This window comes from Rhinolophus sinicus, linkage group LG09, assembly GCF_036562045.2.
Source record: "Rhinolophus sinicus isolate RSC01 linkage group LG09, ASM3656204v1, whole genome shotgun sequence".
Taxonomy (NCBI): Eukaryota; Metazoa; Chordata; class Mammalia; order Chiroptera; family Rhinolophidae; genus Rhinolophus; species Rhinolophus sinicus.
The window spans coordinates 37,164,835-37,182,986 of NC_133758.1; positions in this window are offsets into that span (position 1 = coordinate 37,164,835).

An 18,152-nucleotide genomic window follows, 5' to 3' on the forward strand; every position below is an offset into this window, starting at 1 on the left:
AACACTTTGATAAGGAATATCTTGTATCTTCACCTCATTTATTGTTTTCCATTGTTTTTCCCAAGCTGTAAGGTGATGTCTCAGAAGCAAAGATCTTCTAGGCAGGATATTAAATCCTCGGTCCTGGGATAACGCCACCATGTTAATAAACTCTCCCTTTTCCCGTCTTACATTCCATTCCTCACTACAGTCCGGCTTCATCTAGCTTCCTTCCCAGGCATGTTCTCCTGGTTTATCCTGGTGCATTTTGGCCAGATCCTGTGGCTATTTCAGTAAATAATCCCTTTACTCCCATAGCAGGCCATGTTGTAATGTGACCCTAGTTATTAGTCTAGAAATCGAAAGGAGGAGTGAGAGCAGAATGTGAGGAACATTAGTATAAGCTAGGGAGTCACCTGCCTAGGTTGGGCCTTTGTATGATGTTCAGAAAAGAGAAGGCTGCTATTTTCTAGCAAGGAGGATGGTGTGTGTGCCACTTCTCCTAGTCCATAGGATTCAGGGGAATCTGGGGTTCAAGGTCTTCACGTCCATCCTCTAAATGTCCTCATCCCAGGTCTCAAGGTCCAATCGTTCTTTAACAGAGTTCTGAGTTTACTGTAGATGGCCATGAATTGAAACTTCTGGGTAACAGCACTACTCTTACCATCAGATCCTGGCTTGATTTTTCAGCATAAGCTGCCCTCCAATTGTAGGAGATGAGGATCCCTCTAAACATTGCCATAAATACTTTGTGGATGCCTTGACATCAAAGTTGGGTGACCTGAAGCTTCCTTCAGTCCTGCACCTACACTTAGCAAAAATCAACTAATGCCATAATCTATAATTATCACTGTCTGTTTGTCGCCCAGAATGCTAGAGATATTTCATAAGCCAGTTCATCCACTTGAACATGTATCTCATTCCACAGCTGAAGTCCTAGTAATCGTGGTGCTATGGCGCACCAGAAGTTATCACTTCACTCCCCAATTTCTATTACCAACTGTCTTAATTTGGATTCCTCCAGAAGCAAAGTCTGCAATGAAGATTAGAGTGCAAGGTTTTGATTTAGTGCACGATCTCAGAAAACTGGGAAAGGAGTGAAGAAGTGAGAGAAAAAAAGGAAGGCAGCCAATAGAGGATGTATTAGCAAACAACTTACCACCTTGAGTGATGTATCTTAATTCCAGTGTAGGATGCAAGCCTCAATGTTATCTGCCAAGGGACTAGGGAGCTGGAATATTGATTTGACAACCCTCTTCAGTGGTTGGTTGAGGGTTGCTCCAGATGCAGGGGAAACATTAATTGTCCAGAGCTTCTGGCATCCCCCATGATGAGGCAGAGCAGAAAGAAGACAGATGTTGGCAGATGGGAGCTGGTGGCTCACTCTGAAGCAGTGAAGCCTGAGGAGAGAGAGATGGACAATAACAGAATCTTGCACCCAGTGTACCAAAATTCTCAGACCTGACTTGTGCAACAGATCCTGGTTGCTTTGGAGACCGATGTATATCATTTTTTTAATTTTAAAAATTAGTTATTTACTTTTTTAATTAATAAATATGAAATCTATTCCCATGTTTCAAATGTAGACACAAAAAATTAAATGAGACATAAAGAAATGTCTCCTTTCATTTCTCTTTAGATCTTTATTTTCTACTTCACCCCTCACAGGGAACCACTGTAATTTGTTATTGATTTCACAGTTTCAAATATATTCTTCTAAATATTATAGTAAATATAAATATGTATTCTACCTCACTCCCCTCCTTGTACATAAGAGGTTATATATATATATACAAATATACATATATTATACATACATAATAATGTATATATATAATATGTATATATATATACATTGTTCTCTATCATGTTTTTTCTACCCAACAGTACAGTGGTTATCTTTGCATATCAATACCTTAGTATATCAGGTGCATAGTAATCTAACATATAGTTAGAACTTAAGTGCATTATGTTCTAACTATATCTTCATAATGCACTTATGCTCTAACATAATGAACTTATGTTCTAAATTAGTACGTAATGCATTTAAGAAGTTTACTAACAATAAACATCTAGTTAGTATTCCACCATTTGTTATTATAAAGGTTCTTATGTGAATAACTTTGAAGACAGTCTTTTCACATGTGTAGTAGTGTATCTACATGTGTAAGTATATCTATAGCATAAATGTCTAGAAGCAGAATTGGTGTGTCAAATGCTGGATGTATTTTTCATTTTTGACAGCTATTGCCAAATTATGCTTCTAAGAATTAAAATGAACAAAAGCTCTAAAAATGTGAATGAATTTGCTAATATTCCTCCTTTCTGTAGGAAAATCTTAACTTCTTTAAATTGGTAAGACAGATGAGTTAACACTTCTAGAAAATATCCTTACTTTGTAAAATAGTCAATAGACAATTTGAAATTGTCAGTGGTATTTTCATGCTAAAGAAATGTTCAAAGCAAAGATTAAAATAATTTAGTTGCTACTGTGTATAAATAATTGATAAGATCCTGGGAGAAAACAATTCTATTTTTAGAGGATGAAAATGGAAAAAATTGACAGCTTTTTCTTAAAAACAAAGGAAGCCCATTTTTGTCATGTCTGTTCTGACAGATCATGTAATAGCTTTGTGAGATAAAAGCATCTGTGTGAATCCTCACATTTTGAAGTAAAAAATACTTCCGTTGGTGATTATTCTGAACAGACTAGTTTCTTTTTCTTTCTTTCTTTTTTCTTTTTTAAAGAATTTATTGGGGAAGGGGAGCAGGAATTTATTGGGGAACAGTGAGTACTTCCAGGACTTTTTTCCAAGTCAAGTTGTTGTCCTTTCAGTCTTAGTTGTGGAGGGCACAGCTCAGCTCCAAGTCCAGTTGCCGTTGCTAGTTGCAGGGGGCGCAGCCCACCATCCCTTGTGGGATTCCAGGAATTGAACTGGCAACCTTGTGGTTGAGAGCCCACTGGCCCATGTGGGAATCGAACTGGCAGCCTTTGGTAAAGTTAGGAGCATGGAGCTCTAACTGCCTGAGCCACCGGGCTGGCCCCTGAACAGACTAATTTCTTAATCAGTATTTGAGTTTGAGTTTAACAACAACAAAAACATCAGTTGTTATTTTGTTGTTGCCAAAGAATTACTTTCATAAACTTTTGAATTCCAGAGGTTTTTCTTTTTGACACTGTCGACATCATTGTCAGAATCTATCAAAAAGCATGTGGAAAAAGGAAACTTTAACTGCATTTACTTTGATTCAGACAAGTCATCCTCACTATCCACTTTTGCTGGAAAAAGGAAATTAATTTCTTATACTCTCCTCAGGCTGAAAAGCTAGTCTACAGCATGCACACCAAAATCCTTCTCTTTCCACCTACAAGATTGATTAATCTATAGAATAAAAAAATGTAAATCTTTGGGGATCTTGTCACTTTTATGGTGTGTAGAAGATGAATTCAAGCAGGATTTCAATATTGCTGGGGCCTCTGGCCCTGAAATAATATAGCCATGTCACCAGGGGAAAGTCTGCAGGAACATGCTATGCTATAATAGTTTACAGATTCATAAAAAGTATTGATCAAGCTTCGTCTCCTGTAATTCTAAATAGAGTATTAAAGGATTTTATCTTCTATACTAATAGCAAGCAGCCCAATAATGCCAAGCATGGCAATGAACAAACACAACCAACAAATACAAAAGCATCTGGCTTTGTGTTTAACTCAACTACATCAAGTTAATGGTGCAGTTATATGTATCTTCCCCTTTTAATTAAATAATGAGCCCTTTCCTGATGGACAGCTTTATGCTTGGCCACACTGGCTGTTTGTATAAGCAGAGCCGGTAGGCAAGCCATGGCAGAATAATTTGTACGGCTGAAACAAGATTCCAAAAAGCATCCACCCACTTCCATTCTGGTTATAATCTCCCGTCCATTTCCCTAAGTTTTTGCTGGTGCACTGGGTATTAAAATATTGACAACATCAACATGGCAGTGATGATGACATTTCAACCTGGCTGTAAGTCTTAAAGTAAAAGATCAAACAACTCTGAACACTTGTTTTCTGAAATATGTTTTCAACAAATTATAGTAACATTTGTTTTTTATTTCGTTTTATGGAATTATAACTATGGATTTTTTCCCCACAGATAATGAAATGTAACTTTTTCTACTGACCCAAAAGTTGATTGCATCACTAAGATTTTATTTCTCTTTGATCAACTGCACTTTTAGTTTGAGATGTTTTTGTAGGTATTTTCTTTAGGTAGGAAGAGATCCACATCAGAATGTTAAAATTCTTTCACCATTCTGTGACAAGAAAACTTCAGTTAGATGAAGGAGATATTTCAGATCAAATAATATTTGTACTGTTGGCGATAGGCATAGATTCTGTAAATTTACAGTGTGTGCTATTGTAAAAATCTGGAAGTCTCTGATCCTTTTGATATAGAAGAATATATAAAGATATCAGTCTATTTACATATATCACCCCTAAAATCTATTTATAAAGTTGTGTTTCCTAACATGAAGATAGTCTCAATGAACAGAGGCATTTCTGTATTTTCTTTCTTTAGGAGGGACTGGTGAGTAGGACAGTTTTGAGGTACTGAGAATTCTCTAGAAAAAGCACATTTCTTTCATTGTTTTGTCCGTCAAAGACCTAAAACCTAATTGCTAAAGATGATATTTGCATTTTTGCAACTCTTACTATTCAATAGTGGATAACGGGTATTTAAATGTTTCTCTAATTAAATTGGGAAAACAACTAATCTTCATTATTAATGCAATTCTTAAACAGGCTTTCAATAGAGCATTGCGACAGTTAGTGACAGCTGGTTTACCTCCATAGATGAGAAACGTTATTTTTCTCACTAGCCATTTTAGGGTAAATTCAGATTATAATTTTTATTTTATTGTTGAAGAAACCAGGCTTCTTTCTGGGTCCACATAAGAGATTAACTGCCAACTACATTGAACTCAAAGATTATCTTTTATCTTGAAGAAATAAATTCTCCATCTAATAATGCACATATTTTTAATGGCAAGTCAATATCACTTTAAGAAATAAATCTTTAAATCTCAAAGACATACTCTGAATTTTAGATGAACAATAAATTAACAGCATCCATAACTTTATTAATATAATATATTACCATGAAGATGCTGAACACAGTGCAATAACGTGGTATAAGATCCAGTAGAGAAATGCTACTGTTTTCAAGAGAGTTTTCAATCATTTCTGTGGAACTAGCTACACAAATGAATATTCTTGAAAAAATGGATCGCAAGATATAGATTGTACATACACTATATAAATAATATGTAACCTGAACTAAATTTCTTTTTCTGTAAACAGAGAAAGTTAAGCTAGAGGTTTTCCAAAGATTCCTCTGATTCTATAACTACTCTCATCATAAGAGCACTGGCTATTATGATAGTTCAGAGACCTGGCATTTGGACATCCCAGGGGAGGGGGTATAGCTGTGTCCCTACTGCCCTTTGGCCTTCTTAGGCAAATTTAATCAGGTCTGGGTCAGACTGCTAGTTCCATAGGGGAACCGAGGCTTCCACTGGAAATTTGCATTCAGGAGGCTTTTCCCATATTTCAAAAAGACATCTGTATTAATCCAGGGCCTTAGGCATACATTCTCAAACCAGGCCTCTGTTTCTCTATCTCTTCCATGACTGACAGTGAACACCCCTGGAGGGGAAGCTAGGTAGTTACACACGTAATTCCTTGGCTGTGTATGACTTCTTTTAAAATGTAATCACTAGTAGTGCACACATGCACAAAAAGCCTATCAGTGGGTTCCAGGACTACTAGAACATGTCCAAAATTAAATGCAATGTCATCTACTGCCTCCAGGAAGCACCATGAAGTGACAGCAGAAAATGTGCTAAAGAATTAGTAGATACCAAGAACCTCTTTCAATCTGCTGATTATTTTTTCCCATTTTCTTGAACTTTATTAAAGAAAAGACAGTCATGATAAATCTCTAGAACATGGTCAATTTTCTGAGATTGTTCCCCCGAAAATGTGACATTTGATTTCCAAACCATGTGCGCTCCGGCATACATGGTTCCCAATTGTATTAAGAAGGTGAGAGGTTGAAATCTTAAAACGTTCATCTTCCGACTTTTCCCAGTTGGTGGTCTGCCTTTGGATCATCAATAATTGCCTGAACAGCAACTATGGCTTCATTATTTTTTGTCTATAGCTCTTTGAGCTCTTCCATATGCAGCAATCACAGAAATTGAGCAGCTTCATTAAGAACTGCATCTCCTGTGTCAAAACCAATAACATGCTTGTCTAAAGCAACAGGCAAGCTGATCATTTTGATATTTTGATTCATTCTACCAGCTTAGTTCAAATTTCTCTGGCCTAATAATTAGAAATTAATTCCGTGTTTAGTTATTAATTTGATTACTCAAGTTTCTGAGAAGTATCATCACATTCTTTTCAACAGATTTGGATGCTTCTGGAACTTACTCATGGATGGACAGTTGCTTTTGTTTCATCCATGACATAACTTCGTAATTAGTAACATTCTTAGTCACTTATGGGGAATACATGTCATTCTGGTGTGATTGTCCTCAGTAGTTTAAGTGAAGCAAAAAGGAAAAAATTTGATATGGTATTCATGTGTCCTTTTGGTGGTTACTGTGACTTAACAATAATTTTAATGGAAAGATTACCTCACTACCTTTTTTCTGGTATGTTTTCTTTCTGTAATTGAGTAAAAGTTCACATTGCTACAGATAACTTCTACCTGACTTGTATAACAGCGCCTCCTTTCTATAACATATATCTGAGTAAATCAGTCTTCTATTGCTTAGATTGGAAAATAGAGAAAAACCCCAACATTTTTAATTTGTTTATTTTGCATCAGAAAATCAATATTTGGTAGACAAAGCAAATAAATAACAAACAAAATATATACATGTGGAAATTAAACCTGAAAAATCTAAATAAAATTATAAAAAATAGAATATAAAACCAGAATGCTAATTGTAGCAGAATTTTGCAACTGATTAGTCTATTCAATAATCATAAAATAACAATGTAAGATACATAAATTTGTTTAAAATGTAGAATATACCACAGTGAAAGTACTTTTTTTCAACATATACAGTATCTTATTCCCTTCCAAAAGTGGAAAAGAATTCTAACTTACAACAGTTACATTGGGTAAATTGGAAAATAAATGGTTAAAAATATTTCAGCTTATATATTCAGAGGAAAAAAAATCTGCGAAAAGCTAAAGAATGATCAATACCATTCAATGGATTATCAAAATCCTGAGGCATTTGTTCTGATGCTTTATATACATGCCAGCTTTTGTCAGTAGGCAAACTTTTGTCAATAAATAGATTGCAGTTTGAAAACAGACACAGAGTGAGTGAAAAATCAAAGCTTGGTTTACTGTATTTATTCTATTTTCTGGCTTTACTCAAGTTTTTCTTTCATTATTCCGTAAGAGAATGTCCTTCCTTATCCTCCACCTGCCCTCACCTGTTTCATTATTATCTGGCACACGGCACAGCTATGACTTGTCTTAAAATCCTGGAATAGTGCTTTGAAGTTAATGACAGAGAGAGAGAGGGAGAGACTGATTTTCCAAGATACCACATGGAGGTTATATAAACTAGTTCTAAGTATTTATATAGGGATAAATCATTTGAAGCAATAAGTAAAATACTAAGCTAGGTATTTTGTGTTTTGTTTATATGTCTTTTTGCCTTTAAACTGTTTTTCTTTCTCTCTCCAAAACAAAAGGCTTAATTGAATTGAGGAAGCCTGTAAGAGAAATTAGAGAAATAAGTTTTTCTTTGGATATGGCCTTATGACTCCCATTTAATATTAATAGCATAAAAGAATTTGGCTTCTTAAGGAAACAAACAATAGACTCCTATATTTTTAGGGTGGGTGTGGGATTTCTTGTTCAGAGAAGCATACTGCACTTCTTTTAGGATGTAAAGGTGTTTTATGGTGCATGCCTGGGCTCAAATGCTACCTGAAGAATTTTATAGGATGTCAAGACCACGGGTGACTGATTAACTACTTTAGGTGTTTCTGGAAAGCTCACCTCAGAGAGTCAGCAAAGTTCTACCTTTCAGAGTACAAAGCTAAACATTTATATAATTTCACTCTGTCCATTAAACCATGCTGCTTTCCTAAATAGGGAAAACTTCAGCACATGCAGAAGGATAGGACAAAACATAGCATGCAGCAAAACCAAACAGGGAAAATGCATCCTTCAGATGTAATTTTGCCAGGACGGTTCTTAAATATCCGTCCTCTCTGAGGATCTGTGTCTTTAGTGTAAATGATGGTTGGGCTCCCTGAATGTCAAATAGCATTACTTTACTTTCTGGAAATTTTATAAATACATTAAAAGAAATTGCTGCTAGAAATTCAATTCACACTATGGATCAATTAATTTATTCTCCAGCTAAACTAAACATAATATCAGAGTCAGAACTTGGAAGGCGATAGTAAGATGCCTCCAGAACATGGGAATCAGTTGTAAATGTGTAGGTGAGGAGATGTAGGAAACAATTTATCTAGTATCTGTAAGTGTGTCTATCATTCATGACTAGGATTAATTGGTAGAAGAGGTTGCTGGAACTTAATCAATGATATTAACTTATCTAGAAAAAAGAATGAGTCAGAAGAAGAAAGCTGTATACCTAGAATTCAGGGGAAAATTATAGTGGTGATGGATGAGGGAAGGGGAAGACAGGAAGTCTAAAAATTTGTATCCAAGTCTTTAATAATGGCCCAAGAAAGAGGACATCCTGATAAACCCATGCTATTTGTCAGGTGCATGTTTTTGCTGTAGATGGACACATCAGTTCTCCCAGCACGGTATTACACTAGCCATAGGGAGCGTTAATATGTAAATACACCACTTGGCTTCTTTCCATAGTTATTATCAACCTTCTGAAGATAGTATGAATTATCTTATATGTTTTCCTGGCTGTCTCACTCTGTCTGGGCAGCTATATTTCTTGTTGAAAATAAATACAGTTACATTTGATTTTTTATAGGTGCACTGTCTTATCAACTCTGAGTGCACCAAAGAAAATAAAATTTCAGGGGGCAAGCTCAGGATTAGTACAACTATGATAGTCATTTCGAATAATGCCATTTTGATAGGTGCAGTCTGATTTTATATACTGGGTATATAAAGTATATATATTATATATATATAAATATACATATTATATATATTTATATATATATATAAAGTATATATATAATATATACATATATAAATATTATATATATATATATATATAGAGAGAGAGAGAGAGAGAAAGAGAAAGAGACACCCTGTATGTATTTCTTTCTTTCAATCTGAGCCATCAGCCATCAGACCAAATCCCATTGGTCTATCTCTCTATCCCCCCTCATCACTGCCTCCTACTGATCTTCTAGACACTTGGTGTTTGGCCCATAGCCTTGCTTTCAACCACGTGTTCTGCCACAGCCTGCCAAAGTGCTCTTTGGATATGAAGGAGACAAAACTGACTACTCAGGCTCAGTTTAAGGTTCAGAGGAACTTTGTTATAAAACCTAACCAAGCAATATAAAAACTGTAGATCAGAGATGTAGGTGAGATGACATGGCTACTTGATATAAAGTGAGGAAACTGCCAGATCAGAGAAGCCATAGCCTTAGGTTTGCTCGCTGTGGAGGATGCAAAGCCGGAGGAAAAAGCAATCCAGCATTTGCATTGCAGCAGTGAAAGAAAGATAGGTGGACTGAAGTGTTCTGTGTCCCAGTGTGTCAGCAGAATGACAGCAGGATGGCTGGCCACTACATCCCATCCAATGGCCACTTCATTTCTAAATTGGGAAAAAAATAGTCTAAGATTCTTATATCGTCCATGTTTTATTTGCTTCAATCTTGGCCAGAGAGTTTCCATTCAGACAACTGAGTATAGGCCGGGCTCCTCTTTCTGCAGCGGCAGCTTGGCTTGTCTGTTGGTACCTTCCCAGGTTGCATTAACATAACACCAAGGTCCTATACGTCCTAATTTTCCAATTTCCTAAAAGATAATAAAATAAACAAGAACATTGATGTAACAATCAATCAACTGAAATATTGAGGATTAACTACAAATTCATTTATCCCAAGCTGGAAAACATATATTACTCACACTGCTGTTGCCTGTCATGCTTCCTGAAGAATGAGATCACATAAGTAGTAAGACAAATAAACAAAAACTTTGGAGATTCACCTCATTAAAATGGCAGTAAATCTTTGCTAATCGTTCAAAATCCTTAATATGTGAGGCACTGATGCTTTGGAATCCCCACTCACTTCTAGATGAGAATGACTTTTCTGTAGGTATTATCTTAATCTGTTCATGATTTTCATTTTCACTGAATAATAGGGATCTAATCATATTTTATATGTCAGGCATTGGCCAATGGCCCTGATTATCTATGTCAGTCCAAAGTATCTGTCTGAAGTGCTCAAGTTTGGACTGTAAAGTTCCACATCTTAAAGATTTGTATTCCTAGAAACTCAAACTATTTCTGTTAATATGTTCTACTTCAAAATCTGTAACTTCAGGCTATGCAGACCGTCTCCAAATCCTTTAGCATTTCCATAAACTGCCTGTGGCATTTTAGGATTTTATAGACCACCCCGAGCTCCCGAATTTTGGCAGACAGAGAAACACTCTCTAGGTTTAGTGTTCTTTTTTCCAATTTTGCTTATTACTTTGAAGTTCTGTATTCTTCGGTCACTCCTTTGATAATGTCACAACTCTTAAAAATGCAATCAGTTTGGAGCAATTAGAGATGAAAAGAACAATCAACCACCTTCGTCATTCAAATATTTCATATCTGGCCATTTACTGTTTGTGGTAAGCAGAACTCTAAGACAGCTCACAAGATTCCCAGTCTCTGGTATATACACACCATCTCCCAATTATTCAATGAAACAGTAACTGAGGTACTGCTGAGAAAGGGATTTTGCATATGCAATTAGCTCCAAAATCGGTTAAACTTCAGATAGAGAAATTATCTGGATGGGCCTGATTTAACCACACAAACCCTTTAAATAAGTCCAGAGGTGAAAAAGAGAAAAAGACAGAGAGATTTGAAGTGTGATAAGGATTCAATATGGAAGATTCCCTGATCTTGGCTCCGGAAATAGACAGGACCACATACAATGAATGTGTGTGGCCTCTAGAAACTGAATGTGGCCCCCCAGTTGACTCCCTGCTAGGAAATGGGGATCTCAGGCCTAGAATCACACAGAACAGAATTCTGACAATAAAGTAGACCCTGAGCTGCAGTTGAGAATGTTTCCTGACCAACATCTTCGTATCATCCTGTGAGATGCTGGGCAGAGAATGACACGACGCCAGGCTCAGACCACTGGCCTACAGAACTGTCAGCTAACAATTGGGTTTGTTCTGAGCTACTAAATTTGTGGCGATTTGTTACACAGCAATAACATACTGTTCAACTATTCTTTGTCAATTTACCATACAGATTCTATAGAGTTGCATTCCAGCCTACTTTTTAAAGCTGTTACCCGGAATTTGAGTTCACAATTGAATTATACATATGGATGAGGATGATAGGGTGAAAATGTCTATGGTATTTCCGTATAAGGCCTCATAGGCCTTATAATGATTCCTAAGGACTTAATTTTTAAAAGCAAGAGAAATCATGACCTTGTCTACTCTGCAAATATAAAACATAAACGAATTTTTCATTTATTAAATGTATAAAAGATTTCTCTGAAAGCTTGACAAAAATGATTACTTCACCATATAACTAGTCCATTGGGTTTATGTATTTGGTGTATATTTGAGAATTTTTTAAGCTGTATATTTCCTTTCCTAAAATATATAATATATTAACTACAATTTTGTATTATATGTCTATTTGGGGTTATAATTAACAATATAAGAAGTAGTCAGAGATACGTTAATTCAGTACATATTATTTATTGTTGAAACTATTTAATTCAATGAGGAATATTTTAGATAGTAATGTAGGTGAGGGCATACATAAGGGAAAATTGTATTATCAAGAATTAAGAATAATGAGCTAGTACTCCAAGACATAACTATTTAAGGCATAAATGTTCATGGATAAAAGAAAAATGGGAAAAAAAAAGTCAAGAAAAATAAATGGTTTTTCTCTATAGTGCATGGCAAAAATGACTGGGGTTTATAATAGTAAAAAAATAGAAAAAATAATGTCATCAGGGACACTGAATGTTATACCCTGATTAAACCTCTTTAAGGATCCATGAACACACAAGAGAGACCCAAAATAAGCTTGAGAGAGAGAAAAGATGCATGAAAACATGCTAACCACCTACAAACATTTGAACATTAATCCTTAAATGCCAGCTACAACTAAAAATGATAACAGAAATTTACAAAAAGTTCATTTTAACTTAATTTTATATAAAATTCTCAGTAGATTACCTATTCCCTTTGGGATATGAAGACTTAATGACTTAATGAGGTAGATTTGCATAGTCAAAATAAATGTATGATCTTAGCCAATTTTGAGTGGTTATTTGAGTGTCTTTACTGCTGTTATATCTTAAATATCTTTAAATATTTTATTTCCTTAAACACCTTCTTTCTATTAAAAATATGTTTGAATCTTTTGTATCTCGGGTTTTTTTTTCCTTTCTGTCATTTTTTTTTTTTATATTTCTGAAACTAGAGCAATTTTTTTTCAAGTCACCAAAGTGATAATCAGTTTAAAAACTTAATAATTTAGTAAATGACACCCTTATGTCCAAAAAAAGGATTCTTTGTGCTAAGCATAGGATTTCACTGACCAAAAAATTGTGACATCTATAGTTCAATGCACACTGGACTGTCTAAAAAAAAATAGATAAAAGAAAATATACGTAGGTACTAAGGATCATAAAAATAGCATTTGTGAGAATTTGTAATTTGTAAAATAGAACAGTTCTGTGGAGACCTTTTAAATTCATTACTGGAAGACCATACCCACCACAAGGGGCTGTTTTAAATTGTTTTTTTAAATATTAATTGTATGATTTTATTCTTGCTTAAGACTAGCATTTGCCCTGCATGATAAAGTTGCAAAGCATATAATAGAAATCTATTATCACTAAAGCTATATTATTTTTAATTGGCAGTTGATTAATTCACCCAGCAAGTATTTATTTTGGGTCAACTATATTGGCAGGCCAAGTCCAAATCATTATAAAAAGTACAATGTTAGTCTTTATAAATACTACACTGTTAGTCTTCCATGAAATCTCTAACAATGGCTATTTCAGCAATAATAAAAATGCTTGACTGAAATTCTTGAAAGGTTATGACAAGTTAAATGTTAAGCTTTGTGTTAATAAGCAGAGTTCTGTATATTCTGAAGTTCAGTTTGATATATGGTATTACCTGTGTTGTGACTGGCAAATTTCCTGTAGATTACATCTCTCCATTCTCTCTACTTTTCAGTATTCCTACTGCTAAAGCATTTTATTCAGGCCACTATCCTCTCTTGCATAGATTAATGCAACAACCCCTTCTCACTTCTCTGCCTCCAGTTTTGTGTATTTTCCACACTGCAGCCAGCATGAATTTTCTGAATTGTTAATCCCTTGCTTTACCTCGTTCTCCCCATTGCTTTTGGAATAAAGTTTAGATTCCCTAAAACAACATACAAGACACTGACTAACATTTGCAACTTCATGTAACTTTCTCCACTGTGTTATATGCTCTTGCCCCACGGAGCTACTTTCTGTTCTGGATCTCCTCAGATAGGTTTTCTTATGACAAAAAGACCCTTTTTCCCCATTCCAATCTTCAAATTTGAATTTAGTTGCCACTTCTAGAACTTTTCTTGATTTTCCCTACCACTTTCCCAAGGTTAAGTGACTCCTGTCTCCTTCACTAGAATTTCATACCAAAACATGACTGCTTCTCATTGCTTTCCTCCAACAGATGTTCTGTTCCATGAGACCCCATATTGTCACATCCCCCACACCAAACACAGCACCAGGAGCATGGTAGACATCTAATAAGTGTGTTTAATGAGTGAGAAATTAATGATCAAATAAATTGTTATCTGTTAACTAGTGTGATTGAACTAGATTTGAAATAGATTTATTCTTTGGTAGATATAGCCTAGCTTTATGTCCAGGCACAGAGGAATCCACATAGGATGACATACTAAAACTGGGTATGTTGAAGAAAGTTTAATATGCAGATGATTTACAAAGATGTGGGCAGTTTTTAGTAAAGCATCCAGGAATAGTGTAGAACCCCAAAGTAGGTAAAGAGGCCTGAGGCGGTGTGGAGCTAGCAGCTTTGGGCCAGGAGGGGGAAAAGGAAGGAGTAGTTTTTGGGCACAGAGCAGGTAGCAGGATGTTGAGAGGGGGGTAACTCCCAAGAGCCATGATCTTTGGAAGACCATTTTAGTGCCCCCTAGGCAATCTGTAAGAGAGAGAACCAAAGGAATAAGGCTCTTCCCTCTTTTATCTTGCTCTCTGATTTCCTATTCCAGCATCCCCTTGGCAGAACCCAGTTAGAAGCCAGAGAACAAGGAAATCTGCAGATGCAGTCCATATAAATCTGCCCTCCAACACAGGGCAGTAGGAAAAGGGTGACATTTGGATGTGGAAGTGCAAACAGAAAATATCTACCATCGTGATCCAATATTTCGAGAGCTGGCGGATAATAATGTTTAAACAATGCACCAAGACAGTGAACTGTTGTGTGGGCAAAATTCTGAGTAAATGGAGAGAAACATGCCCTAACACTAGAAGGGAGTAAGTCTTGTAATCAGCGAGTTTCAACAAAATTAAAATAATCTGATCTTCAGTGCAAAGCTTAAACTTACTTTGCCTCATATACTCCTTTTCTACCATGTTTCTAATTCTTTTATTCCCAATCTAAACCCCCACGCAGTAATGTAATTCCATCACTCTTGATGTCACCTTCATTGAAACCATTACTTTTCCCTTATTATAGAAAAAAAGGACGTCTGTAGGTATAGGAAACTTTACTTAAACTAGTGCAAGAAGCTAGAGATGTTGAGCAGGTAGTTCAAAGGGTATAGACTGTGGGATTCTGCAAGTCTAGACTGCATGAAAATTATGAGGTTCAAGGTTGAGTTGGGCCTAGCTGAAGTTCAATTTGTGCAAATAAAATTTTGAATATTTTTCTTTCTAATTTTCGGGTTTTTTGTATGTTTGTTTGTTTTTTTAACTCACCCTCTATTATGAGCTGCACTGTTTACCCTTGAAATTCATATATTGAAGCCCTAACCCCCAGGGCCTAACAATGTGACTACATTTGGAGATAAGGTCTTTAAATTAGTAATTAAGTTAAAATGAGGTCATTAGAGTGGGTCCTCATCCTACTTGACTGGTGTCTTTATAAGAAGGGATTAGGTAGGACATGACAGATAAATTGGAAGACCGTGTGAAGACAGAGGGAGAAGCCAAGGAGAGAGGCCTCAGAAAAACCAACCTTGCCGGTACCTTTTATCTTGGACTTCTAGACTGTGGAATTGTGAGAAAATTAGTATCTATTCTTTAAGCCATCTTGTTGGCGGTACTTTGTTACAGCAGCTCTAACTAAACTACCCCCTATCATAACTCTTGCAATCTTAAGCTGACAAATTTCATACACAACTAGGATTCATTTTCTCCCATGAATTATGTCACCTCTAAGGATTTTGGATAGCCCACAATTTTATAACATGATTAAAACAAGAGCAAAATAGTGAAAATGGATCTCAAATACCAGGAACGTAGCCAACATTCTTCAGGCAATGAGCTAGGGCCTGCTGTTTCCTGTCATCAGAGAGTCTGTGGGATTCAGTTCGTGGGTGTGCAGCTCCAGCCGAGTGCATTTCTTCAACAAATACTATAACCAGTCAAGTCTCTGAGTTGATGTTATTTTTTTTTTTTGTATTTTTATTTTTTTTTAATTAAAGTTTATTGGGGTGACAATTGTTAGTAAAGTTACATAGGTTTCAAGAGTACAATTCTGTAATACATCATCTGTATATCCCATTGTGTGTTCACCACCCAGAGTCAGTTCTCCTTCCATCACCATATATTTTATCCCTTTTACCCTCAACTACCACCTCCTTTCCCCCCTTACCCCCTGGTTACCAGTAAACTGTTGTCTGTGTCTATGAGTTTTTGTTTCTTCATTTGTTTGTCTTGTTGCTTTGTTGTTTTCAGTTTTATACTAGACCACATATCACTGAAATCATGTAGCTCTCTATTTTTTCTGTCTGACTTATTTCACTTAGCATAATAATCTCAAGATCAACCCAGGTTGTCACAAATGACACTATTTCATCTTTTCTTATGGCAGAATAGTATTCCATTGTGTATATATATACTGCATCTTCTTTATCCAATCATCTATCGAAGGACACTTTGGTTGTTTCCATGTCTTGGCCACTGTAAATAAAGTTGCAATGAACATCAGAGTACATACATCTATACGGATAAATGTTTTCAGATTTTTTGGGTAGATACCCAGGACAGGGATTGCTGGGTCGTACGGTAATTCTATTCTTAATTTTTGAGGAGCCTCCACACTGCCTTCCATAGTGTCTGCACCAATCTGCATTCCCACTAAAAGTGTATGAGGGTTCCTTTATCTCCATGAGTTGCTGTTATTCTAAGGTGTAAAAGCACAAAGAGTTCTACAATTTTAGTGGGAACACCAATGACAAATTGAAAGAGAACACGAGAGATCTTCCCTTTACAGATCACTTCAGCCAAATGAAAGACCCATTCACAATTATATGCAAAACCAGAATTAATGATAGGACTGATCCTAAATTTAATCATATCTATGGGATAATTTATGATTTTCGTTAAAAATGTAAGCTAGAAACAAAATAATTGATTTGCTAGTGTGTGTGTGTGTGTGTGTGTGTGTGTGTGTGTGTGTTGCAGACATAAGAGGTTCTCATGTTTTGATTAATAAACTAATAATTTCTACACATCTGGAATTAGGCCCACATAGAGAACATTCTTCAAGGAGAAATTATTATATCTTAAAAGATGTTCCAATCCAATCTCTATAATTAATTCAAACTATTGTTTATTTATATTCACTATTAATAATATAAATCTGATTATATTTAACATGCTTCAATGGCTTCCCACTGCAAATGAAGTGTGAATGCTTTGTCATGTCCCACAAGGTCTCCATGAACTGAACTGTCCTACTTCATGAGGTCTCACCTTGCCACTGCCCATTTGACTTCCTTTCTATTCCCTAAATACACCAACCACTCATCTCAGGGCCTTTGCACATGCTGATTCTATTTCCAAGAACATTGTTCCCTAGGCTTTGGGCTTAGATTCATCCTTCTCATCTTTAAAAACTCAGCTCAAACATCACCTCCTTTCCTGAACTACTACCTCAGTACCCTCTTCCCCTATTAACTATCATATAACCCTGGTTATTTCCTTTATAGAAACTTTCAATCTTTACTTATCATGTTTATTTATTTTGTATGCTTGCTAGTGTTCTTTTCCTACCGGAGTGAAAATAGCATGAAGGCAGAGATCGTTTTTATTGTTTACATGCCAATCTCTTGAGGCAACAGGGGACCTGGGGGATGCTCAATAAACATCTGATAAATACATGAACAAAAGATATGATTTCCATGTATACATATATGTAATATTATATAAGCCTTGATGCCTTCAATCTTAGCCCATTTTCTTGAAAATATTTTTATTTTTTTAAATGTTGAGCACAGCTTAAATAATGCTAGATTATTTGGTCTTTTCCATGGATTTTATTTTAAGTTTAGTTTGATCCCATACTTATCTACAGTATGCCAGGCACTATACTAGGCAGTTAGTATGACCATGTGGTTTTCCTCCCAATTCTCTTTCCATTTTCCATAGTTCTCTGAGATTATGGAGCTCAGAACTGGCAAAGGAACCTATAAAAATCTTCCTAGAATTTGCCTACCCTCAACACTTTTATCTGTAAATTGAAGATAGCAATACCAAGCCTCCACACCTCTAATTCTGTTGCCATTGTAGTTCTGTGTTCCTTACCTCATGTTCCTAGCATCTCCTTATACTTATACAGTGGACAAAAGTCATAAATGATTATGCCACCTCTTATTTAGTCCTCTATTTACTTTCCTACAGAAAAAATATATGGCAGGAA